Genomic DNA, 20,806 nt, shown 5'->3' with positions numbered 1-20,806 from the left:
AGGGAGGGGTTGGAGAGCGGAGGGAAGAGTACCAGCCAGACAACACTGTATATATCCATTGGAACCAGTTGTTTCTGGGACTAGTACTTTCTACTCCTTCCCATGATTTGTTTATGGGAATTAATACATTCTCTTTGCTTAAACTAATGTGAGTTGCACTTCCTGGTTCATATACCATTGGGAATTAGCATGTAGAATGCACAGCCATGGTAGTCCCCAGACTGGGTTGAATCCTTATCTAGATGCTTACTAACAGATTGAACTTGGGGTAGTTACTTAACTTCTTGGAACCTCAGTTTTCTCATCTGTGAAATGGTGTTAAAGTGTTTCTGTCCTGTGTTATTAAAAGAATCACACAATGTAATGCACATGATATAGTCCTAAAAGTGTCAAGCAATAACAAAGAAAGAATTTAAGAAATGATCTTTGTCTTTCTTCACAAACCTTTGTGTCTTTCTTCTGTGTCTCTTAGAGCTTTCCATGGTCCTTTCCAGCTGGCATTCTTGGAAAACATCTGTTCAGCTAGAGCTTTCAGAGTGACTGTAGACGTTTCTGTTCTAACAGTGACCATGCAGCTTTCCTTAATTCAAAGCACAAACAGCAGCGGTCAGCTGCACACCTGAAACCACACCATGATCTTTTTTCCACTTTGTCTTTCCTGTTTGCCTCTATTCTCTGATGACCTGTGGAAATTTTATAGGAAACTCAACCACGAAAGCAAATTGAATATAAAAAATATTTCTGACAATAAGAATTAACTACCACAGAATATAAAGCTGGAAGACTTAGAGAAACTATTGGCAACCAAATTATTTTACAACTGAAGAAGGAAGAACAGGAAAGTAAAAAAATATTGACCTGAAACTTTATGTGTGTTTCCTTATCCAAGTCATAATTCATTTTAGAAGTAAATTTTATTACAAAATTTGGTAGGTGAGAAAACACAGGGTCAGAGAAGTCATCTGTCCAAGGACACGTGGCTCCTAAGTGTAGAAGTAGCAGTGAGTCTTACTCCAGACACCAGACCCTTCCACTGCAGGTTATGTTTTTTCCCAGCAGCAAAGCAGCTGATGAAGAGGACTAAGCCAGCATCAGTGATACACCTTAGGAAAAGACATTGTGCGAACCAAAGGGCTTCCTGGGAAGAAAAGAGTTTTCAGGATAAGCATGAAATCTGAAATTGCGTCTGGGATAAATTTCTTAGCTAAAAGAGTTAAATCCTACTTTTAGTGCCCTTCCCTTCTATTTTAAGGCCATAATTTTATTTTATGAAATAAATTTCACTTAAGGTTAAGAAATATCACTTCTGCCATCTTGCTCTTAAAGGCTACAAAATTGTAGCTGAATCTTTCAAAAGGACCAAAGGAAATGTTGCCACCTGGAAAATGTAATGCCTCCTGGAAATAGGAAAAGTCTGTTCCAATTTCACTCTTTCTGAGGCATGTAGTCACTTTCCAATTTAGCTTTTCTTTTTTGTTTTTTAAAAAAATCAACTACTGTCCTATTGTAATACCAACACCCGTGAAAAGAATTAATACATGCTAGCACTTGGAATGGGAGTTGGGGGCAATGGAGATTCTGAAAAGTAAAGAACTAGAATTTTGTATTTTATTGTTTTCTTCTCTCTCTCCCTCCCCACCTCCCTTTCTCCTTCTCTCTCCATTCACCCCCGCCCCCCATATTCTCAGGCTTTTCTATCAACAACTAACAACAAGTTTGGTTATGCAAATTCTCCAACATATCCCAATATCTTCCATGGACTCTCTTTTTCGACTTCTTACTGCTCCAGGATACTTATATTTTCTGTATATAGACTTATAACTAGAATGTTATGCACTCATGCCAAGCCAAAATTTCATATTGCTTTGAAAATTGAAATGGCCTGTCCATTTATTTAATCTTATTAACAGCAATCATATTCATCATTATTTGGATGCTTTTAGAATGCAGCATTTTATTTATGTATTTTGAAACATCTTTTTTTTTTTTAATTGGCAGAGTGCTTTAAAAGCTTAGGCTCTGGAGTCAGATTTTTCTGGGCTTGAATTCTAACTTTCACACCTTCAGCCATGAATCCTTGGCCTAATTATTTAATTGCTTTAATCATTACTTTCGTCATTTATAAATCAGGAAAATAATAACATCTATGTCATAGGACTATCGGGAGAGTTAAATGAGGCTATGGATAGAAAATCCTTAGTAAAATGGCTGGAACATAGTATGTGTTCAGTAAGAGTTAGCTAGCCATTATCATTGTCTTCTTTTTCATCATTTAACTATGAGATATTGATAAAGGAGATATATAAAATGAGAGAATGATAGACCCTATCTTAGCTCATGTGTGCTGCTATAATACCTAAGAGTGGGGAATTTATAAACAACAAAAGTTTAATTCTTATAGTTCTGGAGGCTGGGAAGTCCATGATCAAGGCACCAGCAGATCTGGTGTCTGGTGAAGGCTGCCCTCTGCTTTAAGATGGCCTTGTTGCTGCATCCTCTAGAGGGTTGGAACGAATGCCACCTCCTCCCACAGGGGAGGGTGGAAGCACAAGACAGTGATACTGTGTGAAGCCTCTTTTATAAGACATTAACATCATTCAAGAGTGGGGAGCCCCCATGAATCAATCTCCTAAAGGCCCATCTCTAAATACTATCACATTGGTGATTAAGTTTCAACATAAATTTTAGTGGGGACACTAACATTCAAACCATAGCATACACAAATCATTCTAAGAAGAGTTTGCCAATATTGATTTTTCTAGTAATTTAAAACAGTCGTAGGGATCTGTGCTACTACCAAAAGCTACAAGTGTGGCTGTGAATTGATACTCAGCACTTCTAATTCAACCGATGTTGCAGTGAAAATGCTGTGTTTGATGCAGACATGGTTACCCTGTGAAGGCATCATGCCTTTTGGAAATACCACGTGGCAAACGGCCTCGTGACGGCAGAGACAAAGCATCCACTGGATATTTGAACAGGACACATCTATGTTGTAAGCCCAACTTTGAGTCACCACTTCTTTAGCTGTTGCAGATGGAGTAAAAAAATTCATGAAAACATCATCTCGTTAGATCATAGAAGGCTCAAAGAGGTGAAAGAGATTGAAGCTTCTTTTATGGAACACAATGGACGTAAAAGTCTTGAGTAGGACTGAGAAGTCATGATCCTGTCAAAACCATTGAACAAACATTTCCTGAGTGTCTGCCACATTCCGGCCCTCTGCCTGGTCCTGTGGCGGCAGTGAAGCACCAGATAGCGTCCTAGGCCTCAGGAAACTTAGGATGGTGAGTGGAGTGGGAAGAGAAAGGACTTTTTAAAAGGGGTATCAGTCAGCTTTTGCTGTAATAATGCTGAACAGCAGATCTTCCAAAATCAGCGACTTAAAACAAGCTAAACAGTATACATGAGGTTACAAAAGAGCTTGTAGCCCAGGGTTTCTCAACTTTTTGTTCATTAATACCCCCATGCGGAGGCTTTTTTAGACTTGTGCTTCTAATCCTTCCCCCCAAAATGAAATTTTAATACCTCAGATAAACTGTATATATGTTCATGTGTTATATATATGTACATCCATGCTTTATACATAAAAAGTAAGAATTTTTTGCCTTCCTAGTGCCAATTTTTATCCCATTGTGGGAAATAGTGTCCCATTAATAATGCATGATCTACCTTCCCTTGGAAGGTTCAGGAGAAACTTCTAGAGATTGTAATCCTGGGGTTGTACCTTGGACGTACCAGGAGTTTCTCAACAAAGAAGAGGGAAGTGCATTCTAACCAGTGGGAATAACAGTGGTACCAATGGGTGAAAGAAAGAGCCTTCTGTACTTTGGAAACTGCCAGAATGGTTGGAACGTTGAGCTAAAGTCAGGGCATGGTGTGAGAGAAAGTTGGAGAGGTACACATATTATGAATCAGAGCACCTCACCATAAAATCAACATTTCTTAGTTTTTTCAACTTTTCTTGCCTGCTTACACTCTAGTCATGGAAACAACTTTGCTTCTGAGGACAACTGTCTCTCCCTTAAGCCCTTAAAATGCTCCCACAATTGAAGGGAGGACTGCTTGCAGCAATGAGGCTAGCAACTGAGGTTTAGAAACTGCAATTCTCCTTCTGAATGGGTCAGCTGGGAAATCAAAGGAAATGAATCATTGAAAACAGCTGTGTGGGTTGAACATGCTTTGGCAGTTGGCCATTGTTTGCCAGTAAAAGTAGCAGTAGAAATCAACCTGTACTGAATGTTACTCATACATTTGGCTCAACCAATGGCGAATTTCTTAGAAGCTGAATTAAATCTTCTTCCCAAATTTACTATTAACAAGAAAGCCTATACCACAGAGAGAGATATTTGGATCGCTTATCAGTTTGCAGCATTTGTGTCAACTCCTCTGTCTTCCACCGTTGCAGCTTTAGCAAGTAAAGAAATGATACCATAAAATAATGTACTTATTCTCTTTTGCCTAATTTTTGGTACGTTCATATTTTCTAAACCAAAAATTTGGTCACCATGATGTGACAAACATGAGCCTCCCTAGAGGTGGGAAATAAGATGGTAAATTTGAAACCAGGACTGTCCCAAAAAATTTTGGACATAAAGTCACCAAATTTTAGGTTAATCTGGGACTTAGTAAAAACAACCATGGTATAAAATATTGAAATCATTCCCTGACTTACATCTAATTACTTTAATTTCCACTGAAACATTTTAACGTTAGCAAACAGCAAAATCCCTCCACTGAATATTTGCAAAATTAAATTTCAAAGCCTGTCTTTAGGTTTGGTTCCTATAACACAACATGGATTAGGTTTCTGACATGCTAAATGGTCTATATTTTTGTAACATATGGAGAAACAGGAAGGCCAGAACTATTAAATACAGGCCGTTATGTAGACATAATGTAATTGTGCTCAGATGGGATATTCATTCCTCTGGGTCTTGTTCAGAACACTCTAATTAATTAAAAAATGGCAGATGTCACTGCTGAATTTCTGGTCTCTTGAGTTAAGGCATTTTCAGGCCGTGGTACCATCTTAGTGAAAATGAACCATTAATACTACGTTAAACACAGTGATGACTTAGTGGCCTGAAATTTTCCCGATAACTTCACACATCTACACAGTAATAAGGTTCTAAACTTTTGCTCACTTAGACCTTCCCTTTGAATTTTTTCTTCACTGGCCCTTAAATTCATACTTACTTTTCAGGTACAGCCTCTCTCCAAGAACTTACTGACACATCTAAATTACAAATTTTGTAATATATAAATTTAAAATAAATCCTCTTTTCAGCTTCTTTGTACAAAAAAATAAATACCATGTTAAACAGAGACAAATAATAAAAACAAAATTAAACAGGGAGGATCACAGGTGAAACTAAGCCCAGTCTCTTTATAATGCATGAGTTTCCCTGGGTCAGAGGCCGCAGGCTGGGTGGGTGCTCTCGCCTTCACATTACAGGCACCCCCTCCTGTGGCCACCACTACCAGCATTCTTAGATATCAGCACTGCAGCCTTCTTCTTCTTCACTATCCACACTCTTCTGACAGTGGGAACCTTCCGTCCAGTTCAGGGTTGGTGTATAACTCTGAGTCTTCATCAGCCTGCCTGAGACATTGAATGCACTAAAAATGTTTTAAAAAGGGAATCACAGAATTGTGAGGACTGGAGAGGACTGCAGGACTAGGTTGATCCATATCCCTGTTCTTTTCCTCAGGGAAGATGAAGTCACATAGTGACTACATTTTTAAATAAAGAACAACTTCAATATCTGTTGAATTCTGAAAATTAAGAGATCTGCTGTGTACCATACCATATCGTTCGTTCATGTGGGATTTGTTTTTCCTCTTAGCTTATTTTTATCAAGAGCAGAGGTGGATTCATGAAGAAACTAATGAAGCTTAAAGACTTTTCCAAAAACATGAGAGAAGCTCTAGCTGTCTTCATTGTCATATTTTTGTAAAATTTCAGAAGTACTAAATTTCTATTCCTACATGCCCTCCATCATAATGTTCCTCATATCAATGTTGAAAATCCATTTCCTTGTTTCTTTTTATGTTCCATTATATGGTCCTGGGGATGCTCACAAATAAGCATAATATTCACTATATTTGTCCTTCGTGGTTGACAATTTATAATATTAAAGAATTTATATTATTCTAAAATCTGTATGTAAGTCTAGATGAAACATGCATGAACTCTATAAGCTTTTTTTCATTAAAAACTAGACAGATATTACCAGGTAGAATTATGGATAGTTTTATTTTTTAAAAACTATTTTAAGAGATTGAGCTGCATTTTCAATAAAATTTAAAAAATTCACTTTTAAATAATTTTTAGCATAAAATATTTATATTCATGAATTATAATTGTATTTTGCTTTTTAAGTTAGTAAGCAATTTTAAATAGTTTTAGAATAAAATATTTTCTTATAACATATGTAAAATAATTTTATTTTGTAATTTTTTACATTGATTTTAATTTACTCTTTCAATGAAAAAATATTAAATTTGTTTATTTGGAATACAATTACATTTTTTTATCCTTTAGATGATTAGAACAAAATTATAAAAATTTGATTATTTACATAGAGATTTTCCTTAAATAAAGAAAAATAGAATAATTTTATGAAATAAAGATATAAAATATTATGCATTATGTATGTCTCTATTTGATTATTCACTTAAACATGGCTGGTCCATCAACACAAAACCCAGAAATACACATTGATAATTAAATTCAGTAATGTTTAGTATTTTTTTGTCATTTAAAAGCCACAACTTTATACATAGTGTTCAAGTTTGTAATTATGAAGATATATTTCAAGGTAAGAGAATATAATGTATTTTAATTAAGTTTGTTATTTCAATTTATAATTTTTAAATATTTAGATGTATGTTATGTGGGCCCCATTGGTATTCTTACTCCAAGTCTTACAAATATTAGGGGCAGGTGTGCCTTTCCTGACAACTCCATTTTAAAATTTCAACATCACCCACACACTCCCCCACGTACACATCTTTCTCTTCCTAGACTACCTTTTACTTTTCTATAAAGCTATTCTCAAAATTTTGCAACCTATGTATTTTGTTTTTATTTATTGTCTCATTTTCTTCACTAAAATGTAGGCTTAATAACAGGGATTTTTTAAATTTTTTTTTCTTTTTGGTTCACTGTTATATTCTCAGTGCCTAAAACAAAGAATGTCACATACTTGGTGCTCAATAAATTCATTTATTCATTCAAACTTCAATCAAAAAAAATTTTATTATGTACCTTCTATGTCTCAGACACTGTTGAAATCTATTAATTGATACTTAGAAAGTAAAGGTAGAAAAAGAAAATGGGCAGGTCTGGTATATTTTTAATTAGAGAAAGAAATTAATGAGGTGATCTCATCCTAGGACTATGCAGTTTTTTAAAAGGGGAATGGAACAGTACAAGCCACCAACCACTCCCACCTCCCACTGGGGGATTCCATTCAACCACTGTGTATCAACCCCAAAATCTTTGTCATCCATTCCAGAATACAAGAAGTGACTCACAAATTCTTTAATCCCTTCTGGCACCAAGGTTGTCTCCAGGTCCACATATTTAATTGTTGCCTCAGGAATCATCCCAAAGGAAAGATGGATGTGAACCAGTGTTAAATGGTAAGTCTCACTGTGTCAGACTGCAAAGGCTTTTTCTCCACAAAGGGAATTCACACACATACAGCGGACATCAAAGCCTATTGGCAATTAAACAAGGTCTTATATGGCTACTCATGTACTTTATCTAGTAGAATAAAAACTGAGGTCATTGCTGAAGCTAATATCATCATTGCCTCTTTCTATAGCAATGCAAGTAGTATTATCTTTGAAAACAATAAACACAGACTGGAAATCTGAGTTCTATTTTCTGCTCTGCCACTATTACTGTGCGACCTTGGTTGGGAAAGGTGTTAGAGATTATGTATGCAAATGACTGGCTGTGTAAATGATAGAGAATGTTCATGAGCTTTCAGTATTGAAATAACATATTTGTAGTTTAATCTACTTACAATTTGTATTGAATGTATTATATATTCAATATGTTTATAATTGAATATATCTATAATTTGTATTTGAAATATGTTATATATTTATCCCACTCTGTAGGATTTTTATGTAGAGAAAGGCAAGAGGGGAGACAAAAACAAAGCAAGATCTGCTTAAAATATATGAATTGAATGTTTAATCCAAATGAATTAGTAGCAAATCAAATAGATGAGAGGAAAAAGCTAATCTAATTCTGGATTTAATTGGCCATTCAGTTTAGTCAAATATCAGTTGACCCCATGTGTGGACACATAGAAGACCATGTGCCAAGCAGGTCTGTTGGATTCCCTGCTTACCAGTAGTGCCAGGCAATGTCTCTGCCTGAGGCCAGAAATATGTACAAAGAAGGGATCTGGGCCAGGCACGGTGGCTCACGCCTGTAATCCTAGCACTCCGGGAGGCCGAGGTGGGTGGATCGCTCGAGGTCAGGAGTTCGAGGCCAGCCTAAGCAAGAGCGAGACCCCGTCTCTACTAAAAATAGAAAGAAATGATTTGGACAGCTAAAATATATATATATAGAAAAAAATTAGCCAGGCATGGTGGCACATGCCTGTAGTCCCAGCTACTTGGGAGGCTGAGACAGAAGGATTGCTTAAGCCCAGGAGTCTGAGGTTGCTGTGAGCTAGGCTGACACCACGGCACTTTAGCCTGGGCAACAGAGTGAGACTCTGTCTCAAAAAAAAAAAAAGAAGGGATCTGAAACTCTAATAGTTAATCCAAGGCCCAGATGGATGTGCAAGGATTTTCAACTCATATTGCCTCTAACAGCAAGAAGGAAGTAAGAAATAAACTACCCATTAAAACGAACTGGTTAAATAAAACGTGATAATGAGATATATCCATATAAGGTGGCCATTAATAATGTGGTAGAAATAAATGTGTTGATATGGAAGGATGCTCATGAGATATTAGATGAAAATTAAACTTTATAGTGATATAGCTGACATGATCCATTTGCATATGAAAAAGCGTGATATATGAATATACGCAAGAATATTTCCTTTCTCTCTTCTCCTTTATCTCTTTCATATAAGCACATACATATACCCCTATAAAGATGATACACCAAAATCTTTTTTTTCCTTTTACCTTCTTTTTATTTTATTTTTATTTTTATTTTTATTTCAGCATATTATGGGTGTACAAAAGTTTAGGTTACGTATATTGCCCTTGACCCCCTTCCCCATCCCCCCAATCAGAACTTCAAGAGTGTTCATCCCCCAGACGGTGCGCATCGCACTCATTATGGGTGTATACACCCATCCCCTCCCCCACCCACATCTGCCCAACACCTGATTAATGTTATTTCTAAATGTGCTCTTAGGTGATGATCAGTGAAAGCAATTTGATGATGAGTACATGTAGTCCTTATTTTTCCATTCTTGGGCAACTTCACTTAGTAGAATGGGTTCCAGCTCTATCCAAGGAAAATACAAGAGGTGCTATATCACCATTATTTCTTATAGTTGAGTAGTACTCCATGGTATACATATACCACATTTTATTAATTCACTCAGATACACCAAAATCTTTACAGCTATTACCTTTGAATAATATGATTATGGGTAATTTTTATTTTATTTCTTATGAATATGCTAATTCTAAATTTTTATTTGATGAACATTATCTATAAACTATTAGTAATATTTAAATACTAAACATTTAAATATTAAAAGCAGTCAATTGCTCTGCCTGTGATCCTGATCCCAGAAACTTAAGAGGTCTTCAGGGTTTTCTACATCAAGAACTTGCACCTCTAATAGGGCATAGCTGATTAACTCTTTCTTGTCAACAGAGTGTGACCATTTAGGGATTCTCCTGGCAGTCCTGTTACTGGAGCTATTCAATCCTGACTATATAATAATTATCCCTTAGCTTGATACCTTGCTGAAAAATTCAAAACATTAAGGCATGCCTCCATTTCTTGAATTAGCCAGCAAATATTTATTAAATGCCAAGCATTTTAAAAATGTTATCATTTTATTTATTATTTTATTATTTATTAAACACTAAGCATTTATTAAACAGATGCCCAGCTCTGTGCTAGGCAATAGACTTATACGGGATGACCAAAAAAAAAGATAGACATAGTCCCTTCTTCCATGAGCAGCTAAAAAGTTCATTCTCCCATTTTAAACTCCAGCACAGAAAGTTTAGGTGACCTGCTGTTAAGTTGTTGAGCATTGACTAGATCACAGCTCTTCTTGTTCTAGAGCATTTTCCCATACATGACACTTAAATTAAAAAAAAAAAAAAAAAAAAAAAAACAAGATAAAACCCAAATAGGCAATTTTCCCTATAGTAAATGGGATCAAATCAGGGAAACAAGAAGAAAAAGAATTATCACCAGAAAGTTCACCTCTCTAAGCCAACTTACTGTTAAAAATGTATCACTCATCATGCCAGACATTTTTCAATACTTATAGGTTGGCTGTATACTTTTATAAAAAACAAACATGCAGTTAATTAATTAATATAAATTATACAGTGAAATGCATACAAATAGTTCACCCTGTCCCCATCAACATTAAACTAAGTCTTTATCATAGATAATCCACTTAATTTTAAAAACCTAATGAATTATTAATAGTTCAATAAGCAGTGATATTTAATACCTATATGTAATGAAGTTTCATATATAAGCTATTAAATCTATCATCACAATGCTCATATTTTTACCATAAACTGAAACAGATATGTATGTTTTACTTGTAAGAAATACAATATCTTTATCACAATTGGTATCTAGGTTTCTCTCTACACTATATGTTGCCAGGCTCATGGCATCTTCAGTTTTTACAACAATCAACTTATTTTGTAAAACAAAAGCAATAATAGTTTCAAAAATTAAAACAGGCCACTTGCCATCTCCTGTCAAAAGCACCTTCTCAGTGCTTTTGATTGACAAATGGGTTTGCCTCACATCAAATAATAAAAGCCAAAGGTAGGTGCAAGGCGATTTAAGAAAAGGGACAAAAATGTAACCTTTACTGTATAGAAGCATATACATGTATATTTATTTTTTAATGTCATAAGTATATAGGATGTGTTTTTGTCAGAAGTTTCTTCAAGAAACCATAAGTTTTTCCACGATACCATAAGACCACTGAGAAGCAGCACACATGCATACATACTTATATGCCCAATTTCAATCAAACGTTAGTTAAACCTTAGTACATAGGTACAGCGGCTCAAACCCCTTTTAGTCCCCCAGCTGTGAAGGTACAAAGTCCTCACTGTATCACTGCTGTGAGTTCCTAGGGTGGAGCTTTTATTCTCAGGGCCACTGCAGTCCCCCAGGTCCCTGAACCAGGTCTCTGTTCCTCTCCACATCCATCTTTACTTGAATCTCAGTTTGTTTCTTTTCATCTCAAAAATTATAATAATTCACATCAAACTATTTATGAGAATAATGGACTTTCCTGAACGAGGAAGGAGAGCATAGTTTAGAACACAAGTAGGATTTGCTTTTCAGCAACATAAACAACTTCTCAAGGAACAAGTAGGCATCATGCTTCCACAGTGGAATTTTACTGGCCCCATAGAGTCCTCACCCCTCTTCTTCAGTTTGACTCCTCTCCTGCTCCTCTCAGCCTTGCTCCTTAACCCTTCCCTTCTGCATTGTCCAGGAGTTCAAATTTCACCTACTGTTACGCAGAGCAACTCCATCCCCATTGCACCACTGCGGTCACACTTACACCAGCACAGAGGCTCCCATTTCTCTCAGGCTTTTCAAAGCATTTTCTCAGATGAAGACAATACTCTCCCAAGAAACTTTTGTTGTACACTGTTAAAACAAATCCTTTATCTCTCTGCAGAGGTCCCCCACGGCCACCTTTTATTCTTGTAGGCACAATTCTTCTCCAAATTTTAGCATTTCTGAAATCCAGGTAAGTGTGTACATGTAGTAATAGAGAACAATTTTGATGGGCAAGGGAATCTGGGTCTGGGGTTGCTGAAAAGTGGTGGTGATGACTCAAATAACATTTTTTCAAAAGGAAAAATAAGTTTGCTTCTGTCTTCTCTGCCTGAAATGCCAGGTTGTTTTCCTCTGTCCCGGGAAGGTAGTTGTTATTTTAGAGGATTGTTAAGCCCAGTCTTGTCAACTGCTGGATCTTCAGTTTGGATGAATCTTATATGACCATGATATCTCCACATACGTGCTCAAATACTGTGGTTTGATGAAAACACAGGACCATTTATACAGCACAGTCAGAGTTCCAGCTGCCTAATAATGTAGGTTTTGATGCTCATCTCAAAGCAGCAGTTCCAGAGAAATGTCACTATGTGAATAAACTTTAGAGCAGTGAAATTTCCATGGAACAACCAGAAATTAATGATGGCGAAACTCATTTTGAAAATGCCAAGACAGAATGTACAATCCAAACATGTCTGGACTTGCTGCAAAACGATTTTGAATCATTATTGTCAGAAGTAGCTACCAGGCAACTAATGATAATAACTGTAACACAAAAAATGGCTAATGATGTGACCATTTGAATTAAGGAGATGGAAAACAGAGATACAGCATTAGCTACAAGAAATGAAGAAATGTTTATAAATGGTGAGAAGGAGATTTGCTATATTGTGTGAAGGTGAACAGGTTGATTCTATGGACCACGGTAGCATACTTTGTCAGTGCTCCAGCCATATGCCTTGGACTTGACAGTGTGTTCATGCTGATGTTCATCAATGAGAGTTTGCCTCTCTGTGTATGAGGGTTTATTTTCTCAGAATCACAGATTTCTCTGTCTAGAAGCATGACTATCAGGCCAGAAATCCAGGTAATTAACGATCCTCAGGAGAAGTTCTCAACCAATAACTCTGGAGTATATGTACAAATACCCTAGTTTTCTCACTCCTTGGATAGGATAATTCCAAGGTTTGTGTTTTCCTCCACTCCCCAAAACTTTCTCCATGAAATTAATCTCCAGTTGCCCTTGTGATAGATGCCTGAACTACTTTTCCTTCCCTCTCTCACTTTATTATTTACCTGCTAGTGTTCCCTGAACTGACCAGATGTCATGTCTCAGGTCTGCTTCTAAGAACCAAATCCTGGCACCCACCTATCAGATTAAAAATTTGGGGTGTCTGTACATAAAACACTATTTTTTAAGCAGATTAATGCTAACGTTAAGATTCTTCATTGATGATCTTGGCTGCTAAATGTGATTTGTCATTAGTCTCCATAGTACCTATGTGCAACACCAGACAGCCACATTATGAAGAAGTGAAGTAGAAATTAGCTGATGATGTCATTTTTTTCTGCATTATTGGTACTTGGCATTTAGGTTAGGCTATGAATATTGTCAAGAGACTTCAGTGTTTAAAACATACTCATTTTTGGTTATTTATTTCAATGTCTGTGAATTTACAACTTTGGCAAGTGATTTGTGTTTATTTTTAATGGCAGTTGTCCATTTTAATGTGGACATTTTAAAATGTTGACACATCCACATTGTGTAGAGTATGATCATTAACTTGTAACCAAAGTATGATCTCATATTATTACTTCTCCCTTTGATTGAAAAAAAGTCTATGTTTTTATTATTTCCCTCCAAGAATAAGTCAGACATTTGGTTGAAATTTTTAAAATGGTAATAAAAAATAGTGATTATTTTTTTGAACTGAGAAGCTGTTATTTCTATGGTGCTCTTATAATCAATGGTGTCTTAAAATTGAGGAAATGCATGCATACATTTTACTAGCAATATGTACTTATTATAAAGTTTCCTTTAAAAAAAAGCATAAAGAAAAAAATCAGCCATAATCTGAACACTCAAATGTAAATGCTATTAATATTTTCATAAGTTTCTAAACATCTTTTTTCCTGTGTCTGTACTCATATTTATTGGCATAAAGATCATAATATAATACATATTGTTTTATAAACTACTTTATTTACATGATAATGCTTCATGAATGTTTTTCTACATTACCTCCTCCTATTCAAAATGCCAACACCTTTCTTGACTAGAGTAGATGCTGTGCAGAGGAGAAATGGATGATCAGTGTCTAGTATTGATCGAATGTACCTTCTGCTTTGAAGTAGCATCTTCTGCCAACAGCATCTGAAATACCCACCATTGTATTCATTATTTTTAGCTGCTACCTTTTTTGGAGAAGGAAAATATCCAAGGATGTATATGGAAATATTACCCAAAATGATAATTAACTTTATAATGTTTCTGTCTATTCTGATGAACCCAGCAGGATTGTAGAGAGGTAAAATAAACTTGTTTTGAATTTTGGATCTTGTCTCAGCAAGATAGGCTTAGGCAGATCCCCAATAATGAAGGCCTTAGAATATTTAGGGAGCATGGAAAGAAAAAAACAAACAAACAACAACAACAACAACAAAAAAAAAAAACAGGTGAGACCATTCTTCTCCTAAGCTTCTGTGTAAAGGGCTATTTTCTTAAGCTCTCTGAGCTTTGGTTTTATCCACTGTACCAAGAGGAGGCTGGTTTTTCTCTATGATCATTTTGTTTGCCAAGACTTTCTAAGTTGACCAGTCTTTGAGTTCCTGGACTCTGTTGTGGACATGTATAAAGAGAGCCTAGCTCTCTTTCTCCTGATAACAGATCCCATCTCTTCCTTTTAGAAAACTACACCTTCCCCATTGTCCACTATGCAGCTTATGTGGGGCTGACCCCAGCTCTGGCTCCAGGACAAGGCATGTCAAACAGGCCTGGCCAATCAGAATACCAAATCCCTTTGTTCACAATGATTGGTTCAGAGGTTGACACGTGACCCAAGTCAGCCAATGAGAACCCTGCTTGGGAAAAAGTCTCTCTACTCAGGTTGCAAATCTCATAGAAGGTAACTCTGGAGCTGCTGATGGCTATCTTTGCTATTGCTTGGGGAGTCTGTGGAGAATAAAGTAAACAATAAAATAAACACACAGGAAAGCAGAGCTTGTAGATTGAGGCTCTTTCTGTCTGTACTTCTGAAAGTGTTTTAAGAGAAAGAGGGTTAGGGTCTGCAACAGCAACAGTGACCCATGAACCACAGTGTGTCCATTATACAAAGAGGCAGCCAGACATCGAGGAGGCAGGACCAAGACTCTGGCCATGAGATTTCCAGCTTCAACAGTGATTCCCATACTTCATACCTGTCATGGGAGCAGAGATCCATGACTGTGGGCTTAGACGATGAGAATGTCAGTGTATTTGAGATCTGGCTGTTAGAGATCCTTCCTGTGTTTTCCAGTCACCACATAAACCTCCTGGATTCTGATGTAAGTCTAAGAGGAGGAGAGGGCTGTCAAATGCACTTAAATTTCCTACCAAGCCAGTTTTGTAAAGGCTTGATGGTAGAATTAAGTTAATTTTAAAAATTTATAAAAATACAGAAATGTGATATTTCTTACATACCTGAATAATTTAACTAAGAACCATGCAAATTGCAGAGCATGTTATTTTCTTTTCCCTACACTTCTTTGGAGACTTCACAGTAGGTGCCATTGCAGGTTGTCAATTTTTTTGAAAGGAAATGAGAAGAGCTTTGTTATTGGTATGAGCAAACTGCTAAGAAGGTAGAGCAAGGGGTGTGACAAAATGAGGGTTTCTGCTTTGTAGGGAAAAGAAGGTGATGCTCAATCTGTTTCTTAGAGCATTCGTAGGACTCAGCTCAGGCAAGGGTGGCAGAAGAAGACACCACATGAGAAGAGTCACAACACCAAAAGGTCACAGCCTTGTAGCCAACAGAGAATGCCTTGTAAGTGAGTATGAATTGAACTTAGGAAGGAGTGGTGGGAAGTGGGTTAGGTTTTGAAGGGTTTTGAAAGTTGGGCTAGGATTATGAAATTTATCCAATGGGTAACCGAGGTTTCTAAGGAGAACTCACATGAATAATTTTTGGTTTAAAATTAGTCTGATCAAAAGAATATAAGAATAATTATGCTTACTTGGCATTCTCTATATTTTAATTAGTACAAAACTATTGTGACAGCACTTTTGTTTACCAACTTAGAATAAAGGAAAAATACATGAAATTCTCAAAAGACAATTTCAGCCTTCCTAGGATATTTATGTGTAAACAAAATGTTAATATGAATGGAAAAAAAAATTAGTCTGATCAGATTGTTCAGGATAATGGTTCAAAGAGTGATCCCAGACCAGCAGCAAAAGCATCACCTGGGAACTTCTCTGAAATGCAAATTCTCAGGTCACAATCTAGACCTACTAAATCAGAAATATAGCAATCTGTTTTTTTAATAAGCCTTGCAGGTGATTATGATGCACACTCAAGAACCAATGGAATTGTAGAGAAGGGGAAAGCGCCTTTCCTATGAGTCATCTGATGAAACTTGAATTTATTGCCTTCAGATGTTTTAAGTCAAAGGTAATTCAGCCAGCAGCATGCTAACAGGTTGCCCACCCCATAAACAGAGAAAGCAGAATTTATTCCTCCATGTAAGGAACCGATTAAAGTGCTGCTTTTTTATTTCTTTGTTGAATTACACACTAACTATACTAAACACACCCCAACCTCAACTATTTTCCAGAGAAATAGAGGCAAGCAACATAGGGCTAATATTAAACCACAGGCTCCTCTGATTTCTAATTACCAGAAATCTCTCGTTCTACTAGCCCCTGCTCTGGAGGCATGTGGATACCTTTGGGACAGTGTTTCTTCATGTGAATACCACACTCAGAGGAACACCAACTGTACTTTGGATTTCTGTGGGTCTGGTTTCAAAGTTATTTCTGAAAGTGTTCGTGATTTAATATCCGTGAGATGTTGCTCAGTCAGGCAGGCAAGGTTAGCAGAAAACCCTTCTCTGAGTCCTGCCAAACCTTGACTGTGCTCACTGGTGCACAGTGCTGCCATGTCAGACCCAAGATCCTGGAATTCTGACACTGTGGGAGCATCCTATGCTGCAGGAGCAAGGCTGAGGAAGACAAAGCCTTTATTCCCCCAGGCAGAGTCAGCCAACACTACAGTCCCAGTAAAATCACAGTGCCTATTACCACTGATTTTCCAACACATTGGCTCATGCACGTTTTGTTTCAAAGACTCACTGTGAATGCAATGAGATGCTCCTGGTGTTTGTGAGAAACTCTATTGGCCATGAAGAATTACCCTCACTCTCTTCTCTGACAGATGCTATTGTGGTCTCTTGAACACTTTCAGAACTGGGTCATGCATTTCTTTGTGGCCACATGGAAAGTGTGAAGCATCAGAGTGTGAACGTGTCAGATACTCCCACATTCTTAGGTGTGGTGTTAGATTGCCAAAGCAGGCCTTCAGAGAAGTTACCTGAGAAGCAGCTACGAAACTGTTAGCAGACCACCCATCTCACCCTACAAATGGAGTCAGAGATGCCAAGAATGAGGTTGGAATGGGAGAGAGCATTTCTTTGGAGAGGATTGATGTGGATATGCTGTGAGTCCCACCTCCCTCTATAAAATAGTATAAAATATTAGTGTCATTGTGTGTAGAGAATCTTTGCAGGGTAAATTATATTATGTATATAGAACAGGGTTTCTGACCGTAAGTACTAATGACATTTGGGCTTGGATAATTTTTTGTTTTGGGAGCCTATTGTGCATTGTAGAATGTTTAGCAGCACCCCTGGCTTCTATTCACTGGATGCCAACAGCACCCTCCCATCCTCAGTTGTGACAACTAAAAATGTCTCTGAACATTGCCAATGTTCCCTAGTAAACAAAATCACCTCTGGTACAGAAGCTGTCTTAATCCATTTGTGTTGCTATACAGGAATACCTGAGGCTGGGTAATTTTTAAAGTAAAGGGGTTTATTTGTCTGACAGCTTAGCAGCCTATAGAAGAAGCATGGCTCCAGCATCTGCTTCTGGAGAGGGCCTCAGACTTCTACTCATGGCAGCAGTCAACAGGGAGCCAACGTGTACAGAGATCACATGGCCATGGAGGAAACAGGATAGCGAGGGGAGGTACCAGGCTGTTTTTAACAACCAGCTCTTGTGGGAACTAATGGAGCAAGAACTCACTTGCCACCCCCCCCAGGGAGGGCATTAATCTATTCATAAGGATTCTGCCTCCATGACTCAAACACCTCCCATTAGGCCCCACCTGCAACATTGAAATAAAATTTCAACATTTGAGGGGGACAAATATCCAAACCATAGCTGAAGCATTGATCTAGACTCTATTGCCTCTGAAAATTATTGTGTGTGTGTGTGTGTGTGTGTGTGTATGTGTGTGTTTGATATGACAGCTACCTGCTTACTGGCCAGGAAAAGGGACAAATGTGCCTTTACCTTACAAGGTTGAGAGACCTCAGAGGAAGCCATTTGTTGGGATGAAACGTCCAAGATCACTTTGCTTCGTCTTCTGTGGTACCCTCCTTTGCCTCATGTTTCCCTCCCCTATGTGTTATTTAAGACTTAACGCAGACATTCAGAACCACACTGCACTGGGGGAGACTTTGTAATCTATAGATTAGACTGTTGGGATTGGGGGAAAGAACGAGATAGATCCCAGGGCCAGAGTACTTCTGGCAGCAGGGAATGGTTCTCTCTAAAGTAAGGACTGAGAGTCACATTATAGAAATTTTTAAAACGAGACATTCTATGAGGACAGAGTTGAAGGTTGGGCCTCATTCAAGGATCAAGTATAGGAACTGGGGCCCCAGTGAAAAATTTAACTTTAGTTGTTGCTGAATTATTTCTCCTTGGATTCTAGGAACTATTACATAAAATTCAATGTAAGAGGTAAATTTTCTCTATACCCTAATTCTTGTTGTTTATCCCAATCTCTTAGCTCTCTTACACAGCCTGTGCGGTGGTGGTGTGGGGAACTGAGGAATGGGTGTGCTGGCTAATAGAGCCGTCATCTCTCATTGTACCCTCCTTTCATCGCTCTTTGTGACGCTGGGCTGGAACACCACATTTCAGCTTTGCCATCTGATTCGTTGTTAGGCTCTAATGATAGGGAGTTGTAGAGACAGAGAGACTGCAAGGCTGGAGGAGGGAGGAATGTTTTCTTCCTGTCCACTCAGTGTCACCTGGGTAGTGATCCACACTGTCAGTGACAGTTTATGTTAGCAGCAGTTGGTTACAGCTGCATTTTTTTTTCTTCCTCCAGGAACCAACCATGTAGGGTAACTCCCCCACCCCTGATACCTACCAGAGATATAAGTACCAGCTGGCTGGTTCTGCCACCTCGGAGATCTGTGTTTTAATTCTGTAGGGGTCCTCTTCTAAGCTCCTAAGGCACTGGTCCTGGCTGGCAGTGCCCCCTCTTCAGAGGCCTGAGTCCCAGCTCTGCCAGCCCCAAAGTTTAATAAACCAATTTTTTCTTTATCCCGTCGGCGGTGGTAGCTGCTTCCTATAGTTACTGTATCTTTGTTACATCCGGATCCTTTTATGGCTTGTTAATCCTCTATTGCATATTTTACCAAGTCCTTACAGTAAATTCTCTGTTAAAATTCCTGGTCTGGTTTCTACTTTGCTGGCCAGACCTTGATGGGAACAAGGGAAACAGGGGTATGTCTAAGCATCTTTCTGCTGCGGCCAGCAGAGTGGTAGCATTTCTGACTTGAGGCATTCAGCGACCCCACCAATGTTTCCAGCATGGCCAGCAGCAGAGCTCTCAGAGGGCTCCAGAGATTGAGTTTGTGATGCTGAGAAACAACTGCTTAATGGACAAACTGGCCACACCCATGAGAAAATGCCCTTTTTATTCCAAATCTAGAGGTAACTATGGGTTCGCTTCTGTTTTCTTTATAACAAAATAGAGTCTAATCTGGTAAAGAAAAATATATCAGAGTACATCACATGTAATAAAGATATTATCTCATGAAACTTTGTTTCAGTTTTATATAGAGATATTATGAACCTTTTGTTTCATTTTTATATTAATGCATTTATGTGTGTACTGATATCTAATATAAAATGCCTTTTTATTGTAAGTCTGGAGTAAAAGAAAAGGGAACAAGAGCTGGTGGCTGACACTTAGGATTCATGTGAAATCATGAGTCTTCTGGGCTTTTTGTTAATTTCAGGAAAATTAACCTGGGCAAATGTCTGCACAGTCATTTAGTCTTAGGGTCTCTTCATTCACTGAAAGGGCTTTCAGTAGGAAATCCCTGTGCTCCCTGAAACCTGACAAATGGAGGGCCCAGGAAGGCTCGAGGACCCGCGGAGAGGCCATTGCCCTCGACCCTGCCTACCATTTCTCCTGGGAGCCGCGGTGCCGGCCCTGGCTTCCCCGCTCTCTCCCCATGCTTGCTCTCATTGAAACACACCCACGCCTGCCCCACTCACTAACATGAGTGGAGGCTCAGAATCCACTGACTTAAAATGACATACACTTTTCAACTTAGAAACATGGCATTTGAAATGGTTTGGCCTTGTGCTAAGGATTATTGGACTTTATCCAATCCAGTGTTGCCTGGGCTTCTAGGATCAGCTTTCTCTTTCTTTTTAAAACTCTATCCCTACTACACAAACACACACAGACATAGACACACACACACACACACACACACACACACGTGCCCTACTTCCCTTTTATTATAATCCCAGCTGACAGGTATCTGAGGTTAGAATCCTTTTTCCCCCTGAAAGACACAGCACCAGCTGGGTAGAACCCCCTGACCTCAGGAGTCTGTGTCTCTCCTAAAATGTCTGTTCACAGACTGGCCATATTGGGGCAAGAAACTGAGATGAAAGTGTCTGACCTGCTTAAGAATAAAAGGGCCTGCATCATCCTAAAAATTGACAGTAAGCCATTCTCCTGG

This window comes from Eulemur rufifrons, chromosome 7, assembly GCF_041146395.1.
Source record: "Eulemur rufifrons isolate Redbay chromosome 7, OSU_ERuf_1, whole genome shotgun sequence".
In the NCBI taxonomy this organism is placed as follows: domain Eukaryota; kingdom Metazoa; phylum Chordata; class Mammalia; order Primates; family Lemuridae; genus Eulemur; species Eulemur rufifrons.
The sequence above is the reverse complement of the archived record's forward strand: the minus strand, read 5'-3'. Positions refer to the sequence as shown.